We start from the raw sequence: 21,253 nt of genomic DNA, 5'->3' as shown, positions 1-21,253 counted from the left end.
GGGGGGAGGGAGATGAGTTCAGGATCTTTCTACTCTACCATCTTGATCTCCCACCCCCTCCCAGTTGGGCTTTTGATAGAGATTTCGTTGACTCTCTAGATTGCTTCATGTAGTATTGTTACCTCAATATTAACTTTCAATCCATGAACAATGGATGTCTTTCCATTTATTTCCATCTTTTAAAATTTCATTCACCAAAATTTTGTGGTTTTCAGTGTATACGTTCTGTGGTTTTTTGGTTAAATTTATTCCTAAGTGTTTTATTATTTTTGATGCTTTTCTAAATGGAATTATTTTCTTAACTTCCTTTTCAGGTTATTGATTCCTAACGTATAGAAATGCAGATGATTTTTTGCGTTAATTTGTATCCTTCAGCTTTGCTGAATTTATTTATTTTTTTGAATATTTATTTTTTTTTGGTGTGTGTGTGTTTGGTGTGTTTTTTAGGGTTTTATTCATATAAGATTATATTATCTGTGAACAGAGATAAGTTTTCTTCTTCCTTTCCAATTTGGATGCCTTTTATTTCTTTTTTCTTAGCTAATTGTTCTGGCTAGATGTTCCAGTATGATAATGAATTGAAGTGGCAAAAGCAGGCATCTTTGTCTTGTTCCTGATCTTAGAGAGTAAGCTCTCAGTCTTTTACCATTGACTATGATGCTAGCTGTGTGTTATTCATATATTGCTTTTGCCATTTTGAGAAAGATCCTTTCTATTCTTGGTTTATTGAGACTTTTTTTTAATTATGAAAGCATGTTGTATTATATCAAATGCTTTTTCTGCATTAACAGAGAGATGATCACTTTTTTTCCCCTCCTTTGTTCTACAAATGACGCGTATTACATTGATGGATGTTGAACAACTCTTGCATTCCTGGAATAAATCCTACTTGGTTATAGTGCAGAATACTTTTAATATGCTGCTGGACTTAGTTTTCTAGTGTATTGTTGAGGATTTTTGCATGTATATTTTTAAGGACTGTCTGCCTGTGGCTTTCTTTTATTGTAGTATGTTTGTGTCACTTTGGTATCAGGTTAATGCTGGCCTCATATAATGAGTTAGGAAGTGTTCCCTCCTTTTCCTTTTTTAAAAAGTTATTTATTTATTTATTTATTTTTGGCTGCATTGGGTCTTCGTTGCTGTGCGTGGGCTTTCTCTAGTTGTGGTGAGCGGGGGCTACTCTTTGTTGTGGTGCTTGGGCTTCTCATTGCAGTGGCTTCTCTTTGTTGTGGAGCACGGGCCTTAAGAGCCCACAGGCTTCAGTAGTTGTGGCACATGGGCTCAGTAGTTGTGGCTCACGGGCTCTAGAGCACAGGCTCAGTAGTTGTGGCGCACAGGTTTAGTTGCTCCGTGGCATGTGGGATCTTCCTGGACCAGGGCTCGAACCCGTGTCCCCTGCATTGGCAGGCAGATTCTTAACCACTGGGCTACAAGGGAAGTCCCCCTCCTTTTCTGTTTTTTGGATAAGTGTGAGAAAGTTTGGTATTAATTCTTCTTTAAATGTTTGCTAGAATCCACCAGAGAAGCCATGTGGTCCTTGGTTTTTCTTTTTTAGGAGGCTTTTGAGTTACTGATTCACTCTCATAGATTTATTCACATTTTCTGTTTCTTTTTAAGTCAGGTAGTTTGTGTATTTCTAGGAATTTATTCATTTCATCTACATTATGCAAGTTGATGTACAGTTGTTTCTAATATTTTCTTATAATTCTTTCTGTTTCTGTAATGTTGGTAGTAATGTCCCCACTCTCTGATTTTAGTAATTTGAGCCTTCTCTCCTTTTCTTCATCAGTCTAGTTAAAGGTATGTCAATTTCGTTGATGTTTGCAAGCAACCACCTTTTGGTTTCATTCATTTTTCTCTGTTGTTTTTCATTCTCTATTTTGATTATCTCCACTGTAATCTTTATCATTTCATTTCTTCTGATAGCTTTGGGTTTAATTTGCTTTTCTTTTCCCAGTGTATTAAGATGGAAATTAAGGTTATTGATTTGAGATTTTTTTAATGTATGTGTTAGAACTTTTCCTCTTAGCCCTGCTTTTGCTACATCACATAAGTTTTGATATGTTGTGTTTCTGTTTTTATTCATCTCAGGGAATTTTCTAATTTCCCTTTTGATTTCTTCTTAAACAATTGTTTGTTTAAAAGTGTGTTAATTTTCACTTATTTGTGTATTTTCCAGTTTTCCTTCTGTTTCTGATTTCTAGTTTCATTTCACTGTGGTCAAGAATAGAGCGATTGTATGATTTCAGTCTTTTTAAATTTAATAAGACTTAATTTATGGCCTGTCATGGGGGACTATTATATATGCACTTGAAAAGAGTGTGTATTTTCCCATGTTGGGTAGAATATTCTATATAGGTTTGATAAGATAGGTCTAATTGGTTTATAGTGTTGTTCAAGTCCCTTATGTCCTTACTGATCTTCTCTCTAGACGTTCTGTATTGAAAATGGTATATTGAAGTCTCCAACTCTTGTTGTAGACTATTTCTCCCTTTAGTTATTTCAATTTTGTCTTCATATATTTAGGGACCCTGTTGTTAGGTGTGTATATGTTTCCAATTCTTACGTATTTTTGTTCTATTAAATCTTTTATTTTAATATAATATTCTTTGTTTTTGTGACCATTTTCTGTCTTAAAGTCTGTCTTTAATAATAATGTAGCCACCTCAGTTCTCTTCTGGTAACTATTGCATGAAATATCTTTTACAACTTTTTACCTTTGTGTGTTTGTATTTAAAGTAAGTCTCTTGTATACAGTTTCAGCATATAGATGGATCTTTTTTTTTTTTGGTGGTGGTACGCAGGCCTCTCACTGTTGTGGCCTCTCCCGTTGTGGAGCACAGGCTCTGGACGCACAGGCTAAGCGACCACGGCTCACGGGCCCAGCCGCTCTGTGGCATGTGGGATCTTCCTGGACCGGGTCATGGACCCATGTCCCCTGCATCGGCAGGTGGACTCTCAACCACTGGGCCACCAGGGAAGTCCAAGATTTCATCTTAATAACTGTTTTTAAGCAATTTGAATATCATACTCCTTTTTGTAATTTTCTTCATGATTCTTATACTTGGGTTCAGTCAGCTTCTTTAGTTTGTCATTTTCATTAAATTTGTAAAAATTTTGAACTTCATATTTTCAAATGTTTTCTTCTCCCTTCTCTGGCCTCTTTTTTATGGACTCTAATTATATACGTATGTATTCGTGCACCTGAAGTTGTCTCACAGTTTACTGCTTTTCTGTTCATTTTCTCCATCTTTTTTCTTTCTTTTTTATTCAGATGCTTTCTATTGGTGTGTCTTCAAGTTGACTAATGTTTTATTTTGTTATATTTAATCTGCTGTTAATCTTTTTACCTCCGATATTATAGTTTTCATCTTTAGAAGGTTGATTTAGGTTTTTAAAAATGTATATCCATGCTTCTTAACACATTCAGTCTTTCCTCCAGCTTTTTGAACCCATGGGATACATCATAATAACTGTTAGTATCTGTGTCTAGTATTTTTGCTTTAACCATCTTTGCTGCAAGCATTTTCACCTAACTAATTGGGTGTAAGGCAGTTTTACCGTAAAAGATAAAATAACTCGTTGACAGTTTGGTTTCATTTCTCCATTGACACAGTGCACCCATTTTTATATTACACAAATCTTAGCCCTCATAATGGTCTATACAGTGACCAGTAGGCGTGTGGTCTTAAAATAGTGCATGATAACAACTACATATATTGAGTTGATAGAAAATATGGTGATAAAACTTACTGGAAGTGTGAAATAAGAGAGTGTAAAGCCAGATTGCATACTATTCTAGAAAAGAATGTATTATTTCTCAAGTCCTTTAGCGATGTGAAGGTTCAGAGCTGAACTCACATTTCCCATAGAAGTTTGCAGTGTCTATCAACAGACATGTGACAGCATACCAAGAACAAACAACAGTGTAGAACAGTGGTCTCCAACCTTTTTGGCACCAGGGACCAGTTTCGTGGAAGACAGTTTTTCCACAGACAAGGGTTGGGGGATGGTTCAGGTGGTAATGTGAGCGATGGGGAGCAATGGGGAGCAGCAGATGAAGCTTTGTTTGCTCACCCCCCCGCTCACCTCCTACTGTGTGGCCGAGGTTGGGGAGCCCTGGTGTAGAAGGCTTTCACTGGAAATTCAAAGCTCAGTTTACAGGTTTGCATCCTAGTATTTGGAAACTGATATCTCTCTTAATGAAGAAAGAAATTGTATTGAAAAAGTACAAGTGCAGTGCCAAACAAGGAGGTGTATTAAGAAGGAAAAAAATGTATAAAATGCTGTGAATGAAAGACTTGGAGACAGTGCTTGTTACAACTCATAAAATAAAATCAGTTATTCGTATAGTATTGCTATGAATTTTTCTACGCGTTTTAAATATATTCAACATTTTTATATTTTGCTATATAGTCTTTTCAATTTATTAATTTTTATGTTTCATTATGTCCTTTTTTTTTTTTTTTTTTAACATCTTTATTGGGGTATAATTGCTTTACAATAGTGTGTTAGTTTCTGATTTATAACAAAGTGAATCAGCTATACATATACATGTGCTCCCATGTGTCTTCCCTCTTGCGTCTCCCTCCCTCCCACTCTCCCCCTCCCACCCCTCCAGGCTGTCCCAAAGCCCCGAGCTAATATCCCTGTGCCTTGCGGCTGCTTCCCCCTAGCTATCTACCTTACTACGTTTGTTAGTGTGTATATGTCCATGACTCTTTCTCGCCCTGTCAAAACTCACCCTTCCCCCTCCCCATATCCTCAAGTCCGTTCTCCAGTAGGTCTGCGCCTCTATTCCTGTCTTATCCCTAGGTTCTTCATGACATTTTTTCCCCTTAAATTCCATATATATGTGTTAGCATACGGTATTTGTCTTTGTCTTTCTGACTTACTTCACTCTGTATGACAGACTCTAGGTCTATCCATCTCATTACAAATAATTCAATTTCATTTCTTTTTAAGGCTGAGTAATATTCCATTGTGTATATGTGCCACATCTTCTTTATCCATTCGTCCGATGATGGGCGCTTAGGTTCTTTCCATCTCCGGGCTATTGTAAATAGAGCTGCAATGAACATTTTGGTACATGACTCTTTTTGAATTTTGGTTTTCTCAGGGTATATGCCCAGTAGTGGGATTGCGGGGTCATATGGTAATTCTATTTGTAGTTTTTTAAGGAACCTCCATACTGTTCTCCATAGTGGCTGAACCAATTCACATTCCCACCAGCAGTGCAAGAGTGTCCCCTTTTCTCCACACCCTCTCCAGCATTTATTGTTTCTAGATTTTTTGATGATGGCCATTCTGACTGGTGTGAGATGATATCTCATTGTAGTTTTGATTTGCATTTCTCTAATGATTAATGATGTTGAGCATTCTTTCATGTGTTTGTTGGCATTCTGTATATCTTCTTTGGAGAAATGTCTGTTTAGGTCTTCTGCCCATTTTTGTATGGGGTTGTTTGTTTTTTTGTTATTGAGCTGCATGAGCTTCTTGTAAATTTTGGAGATTAATCCTTTGTCAGTTGCTTCATTTGCAAATGTTTTCTCCCATTCTGAGGGTTGTCTTTTGGTCTTGATTATGGTTTCCTTTGCTGTGCAAAAGCTTTGAAGTTTCATTAGGTCCCATTTGTTTATTTTTGTTTTTATTTCCATTACTCTAGGAGGTGGGTCAGAAAGGATCTTGCTGTGATTTATGTCATAGAGTGTTCTTCCTATGTTTTCCTCTAAGAGTTTGATAGTTTCTGGCCTTACATTTAGGTCTTTAATCCATTTTGAGCTTATTTTTGTGTATGGTGTTAGGGAGTGATCTAATCTCATACTTTTACATGTACCTGTCCAGTTTTCCCAGCACCATTTATTGAAGAGGCTGTCCTTTCTCCACTGTACATTCCTGCCTCCTTTATCAAAGATAAGGTGTCCATATGTGCGTGGGTTTATCTCTGGGCTTTCTATCCTGTTCCACTGATCTATCTTTCTGTTTTTGTGCCAGTACCATACTGTCTTGATTACTGTTGCTTTGTAGTATAGTCTGAAGTCAGGGAGCCTGATTCCTCCAGCTCCTTTTTTCGTTCTCAAGATTGCTTTGGCTATTCGGGGTCTTTTGTGTTTCCATACAAATTGCGAAATTTTTTGTTCTAGTTCTGTGAAAAATGCCAGTGGTAGTTTGATAGGGATTGCATTGAATCTGTAGATTGCTTTGGGTAGTAGAGTCATTTTCACAATGTTGATTCTTCCCATCCAAGAACATGGTATATCTCTCCATCTATTTGTATCATCTTTAATTTCTTTCATCAGTGTCTTATAATTTTCTGCATACAGGTCTTTCGTATCCTTAGGTAGGTTTATTCCTAGATATTTTATTCTTTTTGTTGCAATGGTAAATGGGAGTGTTTTCTTGATTTCACTTTCAGATTTTTCATCATTAGTATATAGGAATGCCAGAGATTTCTGTGCATTAATTTTGTATCCTGCTACTTTACCAAATTCATTGATTAGCTCTAGTAGTTTTCTGGTAGCATCTTTAGGATTCTCTATGTATAGTATCATGTCATCTGCAAACAGTGACAGCTTTACTTCTTCTTTTCCGATGTGGATTCCTTTTATTTCCTTTTCTTCTCTGATTGCTGTGGCTAAAACTTCCAAAACTATGTTGAATAAGAGTGGTGAGAGTGGGCAACCTTGTCTTGTTCCTGATCTTAGTGGAAATGCCTTCAGTTTTTCACCATTGAGGATGATGTTTGCTGTGGGCTTGTCATATATGGCCTTTATTATGTTGAGGAAAGTTCCCTCTATGCCTACTTTCTGGAGGGTTTTTATCATAAATGGGTGTTGAATTTTGTCAAAAGCTTTCTCTGCATCTATTGAGATGATCATATGGTTTTTCTCCTTCAATTTGTTAATATGGTTTATCACATTGATAGATTTGCGTATATTGAAGAATCCTTGCATTCCTGGAATAAACCCCACTTGATCATGGTGTATGATCCTTTTAATGTGCTGTTGGATTCTGTTTGCTAGTATTTTGTTGAGGATTTTTGCATCTATGTTCATCAGTGATATTGGCCTGTAGTTTTCTTTCTTTGTGACATCCTTGTCTGGTTTTGGTATCAAGGTGATGGTGGCCTCGTAGAAGGAATTTGGGAGTGTTCCTCCCTCTGCTATATTTTGGAAGAGTTCGAGAAGGATAGGTGTTAGCTCTTCTCTAAACGTTTGATAGAATTCACCTGTGAAGCCATCTGGTCCTGGGCTTTTGTTTGTTGGAAGATTTTTAATCACAGTTTCAATTTCAGTGCTTGTGATTGGTCTGTTCATATTTTCTATTTCTTCCTGATTCAGTCTTGGCAGGTTGTGCATTTCTAAGAATTTGTCCATTTCTTCTAGATTGTCCATTTTATTGGCATAGAGTTGCTTGTAGTAATCTCTCATGATTTTTTTTATTTCTGCAGTGTCAGTTGTTATTTCTCCTTTCTCATTTCTAATTCTATTGATTTGAGTCTTCTCCCTTTTTTTCTTGATGAGTCTGGCTAGTGGTTTATCTATTTTGTTTATCTTCTCAAAGAACCAGCTTTTAGTTTTATTGATCTTTGCTATCGTTTCCTTCATTTCTTTTTCATTTATTTCTGATCTGATTTTTATGATTTCTTTCCTTCTGCTAGCTTTGGGGCTTTTTTGTTCTTCTTTCTCTAATTGCTTGAGGTGCAAGGTTAGGTTGTTTATTCGAGATGTTTCCTGCTTCTTAAGGTGGGCTTGTATTGCTATAAACTTACCCCTTAGAACTGCTTTTGCTGCATCCCATAGGTTTTGGGTCGTTGTGTCTCCATTGTCATTTGTTTCTAGGTATTTTTTTATTTCCTCTTTGATTTCTTCAGTGATCACTTCATTATTAAGTAGTGTATTGTTTAGCCTCCATGTGTTTGTATATTTTACAGATCTTTTCCTGTAATTGATATCTAGTCTCATGGCGTTGTGGTCAGAAAAGATACTTGATACAATTTCAATTTTCTTAAATTTACCAAGGCTTGATTTGTGACCCAAGATATGATCTATCCTGGAGAATCTTCCATGAGCACTTGAGAAAAATGTGTATTCTGTTGTTTTTGGATGGAGTGTCCTATAAATATCAATTAAGTCCATCTTGTTTAATGTATCATTTAAAGCTTGTGTTTCCTTATTTATTTTCATTTTGGATGATCTGTCCATGGGTGAAAGTGGGGTGTTAAAGTCCCCTACTATGAATGTGTTACTGTCAATTTCCCCTTTTATGGCTGTTAGTATTTGCCTTACGTATTGAGGTGCTCCTATGTTGGGTGCATAAATATTTACAATTGTTATATCTTCTTCTTGGATCGATCCCTTGATCATTATGTAGTGTCCTTCTTTATCCCTTTTAATAGTCCTTATTTTAAAGTCTATTTTGTCTGATATGAGAATTGCTACTCCAGCTTTCTTTGGTTTCCATTTGCATGGAATATCTTTTTCCATCCCTTACTTTCAGTCTGTATGTGTCTCTAGGTCTGAGGTGGGTCTCTTGTAGACAGCATATATAAGGGTCTTGTTTTTGTATCCATTCAGCCAATCTGTGTCTTTTGGTGGGAGCATTTAGTCCATTTACATTTAAGGTAATTATCGATATGTATGTTCCTATTCCCATTTTCTATATTGTTTTGGGTTCGTTATTATAGGTCGTTTCCTTCTTTTGCATTTCTTATCTAGAGAAGTTCCTTTAGCATTTGTTGTAAAGCTGGTTTGGTGGTGCTGAACTCTCTCAGCTTTTGCTTGTCTGTAAAGGTTTTAATTTCTCCATCAAATCTGAATGAGATCCTTGCTGGGTAGAGTAGTCTTGGTTGCAGGTTTTTCTCCTTCATCACTTTCAGTATGTCCTGCCACTCCCTTCTGGCTTGTAGGGTTTCTGCTGAGAGATCAGCTGTTAACCTTATGGGGATTCCCTTGTGTGTTATTTGTTGTTTTTCCCTTGCTGCTTTTAATATGCTTTCTTTGTATTTAATTTTTGACAGTTTGATTAATATGTGTCTTGGCGTATTTCTCCTTGTATTTATCCTGTATGGGACTCTCTGTGCTTCCTGGACTTGATTAACTATTTCCTTTCCCATATTAGGGAAGTTTTCAACTATAATCTCTTCAAATATTTTCTCAGTCCCTTTCTTTTTCTCTTCTTCTTCTGGAACCCCTATAATTCGAATGTTGGTGCGTTTCATGTTGTCCCAGAGGTCTCTGAGACTGTCCTCAGTTCTTTTCATTCTTTTTTCTTTATTCTGCTCTGCAGTAGTTATTTCCACTACTTTATCTTCCAGGTCACTTATCCATTCTTCTGCCTCAGTTATTCTGCTATTGATCCTATCTAGAGTACTCTTAATTTCATTTATTGCGTTGTTCATCGTTGCTTGTTTCATCTTTAGTTCTTGTAGGTCCTTGTTAACTGTTTCTTGCATTTTGTCCATTCTACTTCCAAGATTTCGGATCATCCTTACTATCATTATTCTGAATTCTTTTTCAGGTAGATTGCCTATTTCCTCTTCATTAGTTAGGTCTGGTGGGTTTTTATCTTGCTCCTTCATCTGCTGTGTGTTTTTCTGTCTTCTCATTTTGCTTATCTTACTGTGTTTGGGGTCTCCTTTTTGCAGGCTGCACGTTCGTAGTTCCCGTTGTTTTTGATGTCTGTCTCCAGTGGCTAAGGTTGTTTCAGCGGGTTGTGTAGGCTTCCTGGTGGAGGGGACTAGTGCCTGTGTTGTGCTGGATGAGGCTGGATCTTGTCTCTCTAGTGGGCAGGTTCACGTCTGGTGGTGTGTTTTGGGGTGTCTGTGGCCTTGTTATGATTTTCGGCAGCCTCTCTGCTAATGGGTGGGGTTGTGTTCCTGTTTTGCTAGTTGTTTGGCATAGGTTGTCCAGCACTGTGGCTTGCTGGTCGTTGAGTGAAGCTGGGTGCTGGTGTTAAGATGGAGGTCTCTGGGAGATTTCCACCGTTTAATATCATGTGGAGCTGGGAGGTCTCTTGTTGATCAGTGTCCTGAAGTTGGCTCTCCTACCTCAGAGGCAGAGCCCTGCCTCCTGGGCTGGAGCACCAAGAGCCTTTCATCCACACGGCTCAGAATAAAAGGGAGGAAAAGTAGAGAGAATTATTAGAAGTATGAGGAAAGAAAGAAGGAAAGGAGGAAAGGAAGGAAGGAAGAAAGAAGCAAAGAAGGAAAGAAAGGAGGGAGGGAGGAAGGAAGGAAGGAAGGAGGGAAAGAAGGAGAAAATGTAGAGAGAATTAGTAGAAGTATGAGGAAAGAAAGAGGGAAAGGAGGAAAGGAAGGAAGGAAGAAAGAAGCAAAGAAGGAAAGAAAGGAGGGAGGGAGGGAGGGAGGAAGGAAGGAGGGAAAGAAGGAGAAAATGTAGAGAGAATTCGTAGAAGTATGAGGAAAGAAAGAAGGAAAGGAGGAAAGGAAGGAAGGAAGAAAGAAGCAAAGAAGGAAAGAAAGGGAGGGAGGGGGGAAGGAGGAAGGAAGGAGGGAAAGAAGGAGAAAATGTAGAGAGAATTAGTAGAAGTTTGAGGAAAGAAAGAAGGAAAGGAGGAAAGGAGGAAAGGAAGGAAGGAAGAAAGAAGCAAAGAAGGAAAGAAAGGAGGGAGGGAGGGAGGGAGGAAGGGAGGAAGGAAGGAGGGAAAGAAGGAAAAAAGACAGAAAGAAAGAAGATACAGTAAAAATAAAATAAAGTATAATATAGTTATTGTACTAAAAAATATTTAGAAAGAAAAAAAAAAAAAAAAGAAAGAACAGATAGAACCCTAGGACAAATGTTGGAAACAAAGCTATACAGAGAAAATCTTACACAGAAGCAAGCATACACATACGTGTTCACAAAGAGAGGCAAAGGGGGAAAAATCATAAATCCTGCTCCCAGAGACCACCTCCTCAACCTGGGGTGATTCGCTGTCTAAAGGAGGGAAGGAAGGAAGGAAAGAAAGAAAGAACGAAGGTAAAGTACAATAAAGTTATTACAATTAAAATTAATTATTAAGAAAAAAAAAAATTTTTTTTTTTAAAAAAAACCATGGACGGATAGAGCCCTAGGACAAATGTTGGAAGCAAAGCTATACAGAGAAAATCTTACACAGAAGCATACACATACACGTTCACAAAGAGAGGCAAAGGGGGAAAAATCATAAATCCTGCTCCCAGAGACCACCTCCTCAACCTGGGGTGATTCGCTGTCTAAAGGAGGGAAGGAAGGAAGGAAAGAAAGAAAGAAAGAACGAAGGTAAAGTACAATAAAGTTATTACAATTAAAATTAATTATTAAGAAAAAAAAATTTTTTTTTTAAAAAACCATGGACGGATAGAGCCCTAGAACAACTGTTGGAAGCAAAGCTATACAGAGAAAATCTTACACAGAAGCATACACATACACGTTCACAGAGAGAGGCAAAGGGGGAAAAATCATAAATCCTGCTCCCAGAGACCACCCCCTCAACCTGGGGTGATTCGCTGTCTAAAGGAGGGAAGGAGGGAAGGAAAGAAAGAAAGAAAGAACGAAGGTAAAGTTCAATAAAGTTATTACAATTAAAAAAAAATTTTTTTTTAAAAAAAAAAAAACCATGGACGGATAGAGCCCTAGGACAAATGGTGGAAGCAAGAGTATACAGACAAGATCTCACACAGAAGCATACACACACACATTCACAAAAAGAGGAAAAGGGAAAAAAATCACAGATCTCGCTCCTAAATTCCCCCTCTTCAATTTGGGATCACTCCCTGTCTATTCAGGTATTCCACAATGCAGGGCACATCAAGTTGATTGTGGAGCTTCAATCCGCCGCCTCCACGGCTGCTGGGAGAGACCTCCCCCTCTCCTCCCTGCTCTCACAGCTCACAGGAGCTCAGCTTTGTACCCGGCCCGGCCCCTGCGCGCAGATCGCTGGAGGGCGTCTGTTTTTTTGCTCAGACAGGACGGGGTTAAAGGAGCCGCTGATTCGGGAGCTCCGGCTCACTCAGGCCGGGGGTTGGGGGATGGGGGAAGGCGGGGCACTGCGTGCGGGGCGGGCCTGCGGCGGCAGAGGCAGCGCGACGCTGCGGCAGAGGCCGGCGTGACGCTGCACCGGCCTGAGACCCGCCGTGCGTACTCCCGGGGAAGCTGTCCCTGGATCCCGGGAACCCGGCAGTGGCGGCCTGCACAGGCTCCGCGGAAGAGGGGTGCGGAGAGTGACCTGCGCTCGCACACAGCCCCCCTGGTGGCGGCAGCAGCAGCCCCAGCGTCTCCCGCCCGTCTCTGGGCTCCGCGGTTTCAGCCGCGGCTCGCGCTTCCCACCGCGGCTCGCGCCCGTCTCGGGGGCTCGCGCCCTCAGCCGCGGCTCGCGCCCGTCTCTGGGGTTCGCGCTTTTAGCCGCGGCTCGCGCCCGTCTCTGGAGTTCCTTTAAGCAGCGCTCCCAAACCCCTCTCCTCGCGCACCAGGAAACAAAGAGGGAAGAAAAAGTCTCTTGCCTCTTCGGCCGGTGCAGGCTTTTCCCCGAACTCCCTCCCGGCTAGTCGTGGCGCACCAACCCCTTCAGGCTATGCTCAAGCCGCCAACTCCAGTCCTCTCCCTGCGCTCCGTCCAAAACCGAAACCCGAGCCTCAGCTCGCAGCCCCGCCCGCCCCGGCGGGTGAGCAGACAAGCCTCCCGGGTTGGTGAGTGCTGGTCGGCACCGATCGTCTGTGCAGGAATCTCCCCGCTTTGCCCTCCGCACCCGTCGCTGTGCACCACTCCGCGGTCCCGAAGCTCCCCCCTCCGCCTCCCGCAGTCTCCGCCCGCGGAGGGGCTTCCTAGTGTGTGGAAACTTTTCCTCCTTCACAGCTCCCTCCCACTGATGCAGGTGCCGTCCTTATTCTTTTGTCTCTGTTTTTTCTTTTTTCTTTTGCCCTACCCAGGTACGTGGGGAGTTTCTTGCCTTTTGGGAGCTCTGAGGTCTTCTGCCAGCCTTCAGTAGGAGTTCTGTAGGAGTTGTTCCACGTGTGGATGTATTTCTGGTGTATCCGTGGGGAGGAAGGCGATCTCCACGTCTTACTCTTCCGCCATCTTCCCGCCGACCTCATTATGTCCTTTTAAACGTCCTTTTTTGTTGTTATTTTATCCTTTATGGCAAAATTACCTCATGACCAATTAGTTGTATGGTGAAAATATTTATGGTTGATACGTAGCAAAGACGTATACAGCAAAGATGCTTACGGCGAAATTACCTATAACCATGTATCCTTGTCTACTAATTCTGTCACCTTTCTGAGTCAGTTTTGTTTTATTTTTTCTAATTTTCATCCCCCTTCTTTGCATGCCTAATTATTTTTTATTGGATTCCAGACGTTTTGAAGTTTTCCTTGTTGTGTTGGCTATTTTGTTTATTTTTTGACCTTTGTTCTGTAATAGGTTGTTACTTGGAAACAGTTTGTTCCTTTTGGTCTTGCTTTTAATATTGTTTGGTGGGATCATACCCTGGTTTACTCTAGAGTTAACTTTTCCTCACTTTTGAGCAAGATATTGTAGTATTATAATCAGTGCCCCATAAGGTTCGGTATTTTTCATTTTGGACTTGAGAATAGACACTGTTGCTGTGCTGTGTGATATTTGATCACTCTTCTCTTTAATTCTTTTGCAGGATTCTTTTCCCAGACTCTGGTGGTTTTCTCATGTGAATGTCTTTAGCAATATTCAGCTGTATACTCATGGGTGCCTCAGTGTGGCTTTCTGGACTTCTCTACACAGCTTTCTATTCTCTGGTACTCAACCAGGCAAACTCTAGCCTCCTTAGCTTCCTTTTATCCCCACGTTCATCTCAGCTCAGGGAGACCACTGGGCTCTGCTTGGGTTCCCTTTCTCTTTGCTGCAACCTGGAAACTTTCTCTAGGATAAGCTTGGAAAATAATAATCTCTTTTTTTTTTCCTCAGTGATCACTGCCCTTTCTTGCCTGTGTCCAGTGTCTTGGTGCCATTATTTCATATATTTTGTCTCATGTTTTAGTGTTTTCAGGTAGTAGGATAAATCTTATCCCTGTTACTCTATCTTAAATTGGAATTCAAAAGTGATGATCAGAATAGGGCCATATTTTGGTATCTAAATAGTTGATACATACATCTGGAGCAGAGGATATCAGGATAGAGACTAGGAAACTACACTTTTTTTTTTGCTGTGTTGGGTCTTTGTTGCTGTGCTCAGGCTTTCTCTAGTTGTGGCGAGCGGGGGCTCCTCTTTGTTGCAGTGCGCGAGCTGCTCATTGTGGTGGCTTCTCTTGTCGTGGAGCGTGGGCTCTAGGCGTGCGGGCTTCAGTAGTTGTGGCATGCAGGCTCAGTAGTTGTGGCTCATGGGCTCCAGAGCACAGGCTCAGTAGTTGTGGCGCACGGGCTTAGTTGCTCTGTGGCATTTCCGGACCAGGAATTGCACCTGTGTCCCCTGTTTTGGCAGGTGGATTCTTAACCACTGTGCCACCAGGGGAGTCCTGGAAGCTACACTTTTTATTTTATTATTTTTTAAATAAGCTCTTTCAATTTATTCAACTGTAACATAATTCAGTAGTTCTGGTGAGATTCAATTATATAATGGCTTAATTGAAAGAAAATTAAACAAGTATATGTCTAAGTTCTTTCACACTAAATGAGATTTTAAATTACTCAAGGAGCAGATATTTCAATTCTGATATGATGACTTTAAACAGGGTGGTATTTGATATTCAGAACAATCAATTAGAATTTCATAAACATTTGAGAGGTATCTTCTATTGATCTTGCACAAAATTAAATCAAATTCCACTTTATGCCCAGATGACCGAAGTAAAGAAAAAGAAGTTGAAAAGCCAATTCAAGCTTTGTTAAGTAATTTTAAAAAATGCCTTCCATGATAGTAGCAAGAATGGATTATCTTCCCTATCTTACCCCTAGTAACCAGGCAACCAGGAGTAGGCTGAAGCTGAGCACATGCTTATCATCTTACAAATTAGTTAGGTATTTATCGAAAAAGCCTGCTCTGTAACCACACTTTCATACCCTTCATGTTTCTACATAAATATGGCTTCTTGGATTTTATATATATATATAAATATATACATATATATTTAACATCTTTATTGGAGTATAATCGCTTTACAACGGTGTGTTAGTTTCTGCTGTATAACAAAGTGAATCAGCTATACATATACATATATCTCCCTATCCTCTCCCTCTTGTGTGTCCATCCCACCCTCCCTATCCCACCCCTCCAGGTGGTCACAAAGCACCGAGGTGATCTCCCTGTGCTATGCAGCTGCTTCCCACTAGCTATCTGTTTTACATTTGGTAGTGTATATATGTCAGTGCCACTCTCTCACTCTGTCCTAGCTTACCCTTCCCCCTCCCTGTGTCCTCAAGACCATTCTCTATGTCTGCGTCTTTATTCCTGTCCTGTCCCTAGGTTCCTCAGAACCATTTCTTTTTTTTAGATTCCATATATATGTGTTAGCATACGGTGTTTGTTTTTCTCTTTCTGACTTACTTCACCCTGTATGACAGACTCTAGGTCCATCCGCCTCACTATAAATAACTCAATTTCCTTTCTTTTTTTTAAAATTTATTAATTTATTTATCTATGGCTGTGTTGGCTCTTCGTTTCTGTGCGAGGGCTCTCTATAGGTGCGGCGAGCGGGGGCCACTCTTCATCGTGGTGTGCGGGCCTCTCACTATCGTGGCCTCTCTTGTGGCGGAGCACAGGCTCTAGAGCGCAGGCTCAGTAGTTGTGGCACGAGGGGCCAGTTGCTCCGCGGCATGTGGGATCTTCCCAGATCAGGGCTCGAACCCGTGTCTCCTGCATTGGCAGGCGGACTCTCAACCACTGCGCCACCAGGGAAGCCCCCAATTTCCTTTCTTTTTATGGCTGAGTAATATTTCATTGTATATATGTGCCACATCTTCTTTATCCATTCATCTGTCAGTGGACACTTAGGTTGCTTCCACGTCCTGGCTATTGTAAATAGTGCTGCAATGAACACTGTGGTACATGACTCTTTTTGAATTATGGTTTTCTCAGGGTATATGTCCAGTAGTGGGATTGCTGGGTTGTATGGAAGCTACACTTTAAATTGATATGCATTGAGAGAGTCCTGGATTAGAGAATAAGATATGATGAAATTTAGTTAAGAACAGTAGATAGAAATTTGATTATTGAGAAGAATTAGAAATTGGACAGTGTAGATTTATGAATGAAAAGAAGTAAAAAAAATATTAAGGTAGAAAATTAGTTTGATCTTCTATTTATCTTAAGGGAAGACATTCTCTAGCCACCTGACATTTAACTTTTGAACAGTTGTTTTAGAACATTCCAGCTTGATTTCTGAATGGAATTACTTATTTGTTTTATTATTTTTTTAATTTTAAAATTTGTGTATTTTCCAGTTTTATTACATAATGAAAAGAGAATATAACATGTCACATTTCTAATTCTTTTATTTTTTAACATCTTTATTGGAGTATAATTGCTTTACAATGTTGTGTTAGTTTCTGCTGTATAACAAAGTGAATCAGTTATATGTATACATACATCCCCATATCCTGAATTACTTATTTTAAATTGTAATGTTCCTGAAAGGGTGATACCAAGGTAATTGCTTATATTATTTTTCTTCACTTGAAAACTTAAAATTTAACAATGATAGAAGATAACATGTATCATATTTACTTAAAAGTTAGATCTATTTTATAATACTTTTTAAACACATGGGGGAAAATTAGAGTTTAGTATACAGTTATGTTATCTCGTAGATATATGGTGCCATCTAATGGCTAATGTGAAAATTTGTTTGGTAGACAGCATAATGCTCAGCAGTTTGTTTTATGCTGAGTAAATTTAACACTGAAATCTTTGGTGCTTTTAATGTCCAAGGTACATTTTTTATTTAAACACTAAGGTATATGTGTATTTTCATTTCAGTTTATAGTATCTTTAAAATTCAACTACATCAGTATGATTTGTCATCACATATAAAAGCATATGTTTGCAATTTACATATTTTAAAATTTATTCAGTATAAATTTTGCATGTAAAACCAATTTTAATAAGCATGTCAAGTTTGCAAATCTTTCCATCTGCTATCTTATATAGTTCTTGTTCCCTCTTCCTGGTCCCAATATGTACTTAGAAATTAACGCCTTGTGGAAGTTCACTACTATTGTAACATAATTCATTCTTCTTCCCTCCTTCACTCTCTATTTACATTTTATAAAATATATCCAGAATGTGAGAACGATAGAAGAGACTGGCAATTTTTAAGTGTTGCTCCAGATTCTTAGAGATTCTGTGGAGTCACTCCAGGGGCTGGCATGGAGGTGGCTAAGGTTGGAGAATTAGCATTTTGAGGGCTCTAGAAGTCCTAATCCAGTTTTTCCTAAATATATTTTATTATGGAACCGCTGTCTTCCTTATTTTGGAAATTGTTCTGTATTCCCTTTTATAAAGAAAATTATTATTTTTTATTATTAATTAATTAATTAATTTTGGCTCTGCTGGGTCTTAGTTGCAGCATGTGGGATCTTCGTTGTGGCATACAGGATCTTTAGTTGCGGCATGCAAACTGTTAGCTGCGGCATGTATGCGGGATCTAGTTCCCCAACCAGGGTTTGAACCCAGGCCCCCTGCATTGGGAGTGTTGAGACTTACCCACTGGACCGCCAGGGAAGTCCCCTGTATTCCTTTTTTTTTTTTTTTTTTTTTTTTTTGCAGTACGCGGGCCTCTCACTGTTGTGGCCTCTCTCGTTGCGGAGCACAGGCTCTGGGCGCACAGGCTCAGCGGCCATGGCCCACAGACCCAGCCGCTCCGCAGCATGTGGGATCTTCCTGGACCGGGGCACGAACCCGTGTCCCCTGCATCGGCAGGCGGACTCTCAACCACTGCACCACCAGGGAAGCCCTGTATGATCCTTTTAATGTGTTGTTGGATTCTGTTTGCTAGTATTTTCTTGAGGATTTTTGCATCTATATTCATCAGTGAAATTGGTCTGTAAATTTTCTTTTTTTGTAGTATCTTTGTCTGCTTTTGGTATCAGGGTGATGGTGGCCTCATAGAATGAGTTTGGGAGTGTTCCTCCCTCTGCTGTATTTTGGAAGAGTTTGAGAGGGATAGGTGTTAGCTCTTCTCTAAATGTTTGATAGAATTCACCTGTGAAGCCATCTGGTCCTGGAATTTTACTTCTTGGAAGATTTTTAATCACAGTTTCAATTTCATTACTTGTGATTGGTCTGTTCATATTTTCTGTTTCTTCCTGGTTCAGTCTTGGAAGGTTTTACCTTTCTAAGAATTTGTCCATTTCTTCCAGGTTGTCCATTTTATTGGCATAGAGTTGCTTGTAGTAGTCTATTAGGATGCTTTGTATTTCTGTGGTGTCTGTTGTAACTTCTCCTTTTTCATTTCTAATTCTGATTATTTGAGTCTTCTGCCTTTTTTTCTTGATGAGTGTGGCTAAAGGTTTATCAATTTTGTTTATCTTCTCAAAGAACCAGCTTTTAGTTTTATTGATGTTTGCTATGATTTCCTTCATTTCTTTTCATTTTTTTCTGATCTGATCTTTATGATTTCTTTCCTTCTGCTAACTTTGGGTTTTTTTTTAAAATTCTTTCTCTGACTAGTTTAGGTGTAAGGTTAGATTGTTTATTTGAGATGTTTGTTTTTTCTTGAGGTAGGACTGTATTGCTATAAACTTCCCTCTTAGAACTGCTTTTGCTGCATCCCATACGTTTTGGATCATCATGTTTTCATTGTCATTTGTCTCTAGATATTTTTTGATTTCCTCTTTGATTTATTAAGTGATCTCTTTGTTATTTAGTAACGTATTATTTAGCCTCCATGTGTTTGTGTTTTTTACGTTTTTTTCCCTGTAATTGATTTCTAACCTCATGACGTTGTGGTCAGAAAAGATGCTTGATATGATTTCACTTTTCTTAAATTTACTGAGGCTTGATTTGTGACCCAAGATGTGATCTATCTTGGAGAATATTCCATGCACACTTGAGAAGAAAGTGTAATCTGCTGTTTTTGGATGGAATATCCTATAAATATCAATTAAATCTATCTAGTGTATTATGTCATTTAAAGCTTGTGTTTCTTTATTAATTTTTTGTTTGGATGATCTGTCCATTGGTGTGAGGTGTTAAAGTCCCCCACTATTACTGTGTTACTGTCGATTTCCTCTTTTAGAGCTGTTAGCAGTTGCCTTATGTATTGAGGTGCTCCTGTGTTGGGTGCATATATATTTATAAATGTTATATCTTCTTCTTGGATTGATCCCTTGATCATTATGTAGTGTCCTTCCTTGTCTCTTCTAACATTCTTTATTTTAAAGTCTATTTTATCTCATATGAGTATTGCTACTCTAGCTTTCTTTGGATTTCCATTTGCATGGAATATTTCATTTCATTTTTCATCCCCTCACTTTCAGTCTGTATGTGTCCCTAGGTCTGAAGTGGGTCTCTTGTAGACAGCATATGTATGGGTCTGGTTTTTGTATCCATTCAGTGAACCTGTGTCTTTTGGTTGGAGTGTTTTATCCATTCATGTTTAAGGAAGTTATCGATATGCATGTTCCTATTACCATTTTCTTAATTATTTTGGGTTTGTTTTTGTAGATCCTTTTGTTCTCTTGTGTTTCCCACTTAGAGAAGTTCCTTTAGCATTTGTTGTAGAGCTGGTTTGGTAGTGCTGAATTCTCTTAGCTTTTGCTTGTCTGTAATGCTTTTGATTTCTCCATCGAATCCGAATGAGATCCTTGCCGGGTAGAGTAATCTTGGTTGTAGGTTCTTCCCTTTTATCACTTTAAATATGTCATGCCTCTCCCTTCTGGCTTGTAGAGTTTCTTCTGAGAAATCAGCTGTTAACCTTATGGGAGCTCCCTTGTATGTTATTTGTCATTTTTCCGTTGCTGCTTTCAATAATTTTCTTTGTCTTTAATTTTTGCCAATTTGATTACTATGCGTCTTGGCATGTTTCTCCTTGGGTTTATCCTGTATGGGGCTCTCTGCGCTTCCTGGGCTTGGGTAGCTATTTCCTTTCCCGTGTTAATGAAGTTTTCGTCTATAATCTCTTCAAATATTTTCTCGGGTCCTTTCTCTCTCTCTTCTCCTCCTGGGACCCCTATAATGTGAATATTATTGCGTTTAATGTTGTCCCAGAGGTCTCTTAGGCTGTCTTCATTTCTTTTCATTCTTTTTTCTTTATTCTGCTCTGCAGTAGTTATTTCCACTATTTTATCTTCCAGGTCACTTATCCATTCTTCTGCCTCAGTTATTCTGCTATTGATCCCTTCTAGAGTATTTTTAATTTCATTTATTGTGTTGTTCATCATTGCTTGTTTCATCTTTATTTCTTCTAGGTCCTTGTTAAATGTTTCTTGCATTTTCTCTATTCTATTTCCAAGATTTTGGATCATCCTTACTATCATTATTCTGAATTATTTTTCAGGTAGACTGCCTATTTCCTCTTCATTTGTTAGGTCTGGTGCATTTTTATCTTGCTCCTTCATCTGCTGTGTGTTTTTCTGTCTTCTCATTTTGCTTATCTTACTGTGTTTGGGGTCTCCTCTTTGCAGGCTGCAGGTTCATAGTTCCCGTTGTTTTTGGTGTCTGTCCCCAGTGGCTAAAGTTGGTTCAGTGGGTTGTGTAAGCTTCCTGGTGGAGGGGACTAGTGCCTGTGTTCTGGTGGATGAGGCTGGATCTTGTCTTTCTGGTGGGCAGGTCCACGTCTGGTGGTGTGTTCTGGGGTGTCTGTGGCCTTGTTATGATTTTAGGCAGCCTCTCTGCTAATGGATGGGGTTGTGTTCCTGTTTTGCTAGTTGTTTGACATAGGGTGTCCAGCACTGTAGCTTGCTGATCATTGAGTGAAGCTGGGTGCTGGTGTTGAGATGGAGATCTCTGGGAGATTTTCGCCGTTTGATATTATGCGGAGCTGGGAGGTCTTTTGTGGCCCATTGTCCTGAAGTTGGCTCTCCCACCTCTGAAGCACAGCACTGACTCCTGGCTGCAGCACCAAGAGCCTTTCATCCACACGGCTCAGAATAAAAGGGAGAAAAAGTGAAAGGAAGGAAGGAAGGAAGGAAGGAGGGGGATAAAGTAAAGTTATTAAAATAAAAAATATTAAGAAAAAAAATTTTTTTAAAGAAACAAAACGGATGGATAGAACCCTAGGACAGATGGTGAAAGCAAAGCTATACAGACAAAATCTCACACAGACGCATACACATACACACTCACAAAAAGAGGAAAAGGGGAA

The 21,253-nt window shown here is 39.4% G+C and overlaps 1 protein-coding gene across 1 annotated transcript in view; it reads left to right on the top strand.

Moving 5' to 3' along the window:
- SYT14 (synaptotagmin 14) overlaps window positions 1-21,253 on the top strand; it is a 224,702-nt gene that overhangs the window by 28,423 nt on the left and 175,026 nt on the right.

Source organism: Phocoena sinus, chromosome 1 (genome assembly GCF_008692025.1).
Source record: "Phocoena sinus isolate mPhoSin1 chromosome 1, mPhoSin1.pri, whole genome shotgun sequence".
Lineage (NCBI taxonomy): Eukaryota > Metazoa > Chordata > Mammalia > Artiodactyla > Phocoenidae > Phocoena > Phocoena sinus.
This window is presented reverse-complemented; position numbering and strand designations above follow the sequence as displayed.